Genomic DNA, 281 nt, shown 5'->3' on the forward strand with positions numbered 1-281 from the left:
TGTGGATTTTTTTCAGTCCAGATTCTACTTTAGCTTTCTCTTCTACTAACCCATCCTCCAATTCGCTGATATGTTCTTCTGCCTCATTCACTCTGGCCGTCAGAGCCTCTAGTTTTGACTGCATTTGGCTCATAGAACTGTTAATTTCTGCCAGATTCGCTCTCATTTCCGCCCTTAGAGAGTCTATATTCTCATTAACATTTTTGTTAATACTTTTTTCAAGTCTACACATCATCTTGACCATTGTTACTCTGAATTCCATTTCTGATAATTTGGTTATA

General features: G+C 37.4%; 1 protein-coding gene across 3 annotated transcripts in view; it reads left to right on the plus strand.

The window, feature by feature from the left end:
* Positions 1 to 281, plus strand: part of INPP4B (inositol polyphosphate-4-phosphatase type II B) — a 753420-nt gene that overhangs the window by 145018 nt on the left and 608121 nt on the right. The gene's annotated exons all lie outside the window — the stretch shown is intronic.

The sequence above is a fragment of the Ailuropoda melanoleuca genome, chromosome 5, assembly GCF_002007445.2.
Source record: "Ailuropoda melanoleuca isolate Jingjing chromosome 5, ASM200744v2, whole genome shotgun sequence".
NCBI lineage: Eukaryota > Metazoa > Chordata > Mammalia > Carnivora > Ursidae > Ailuropoda > Ailuropoda melanoleuca.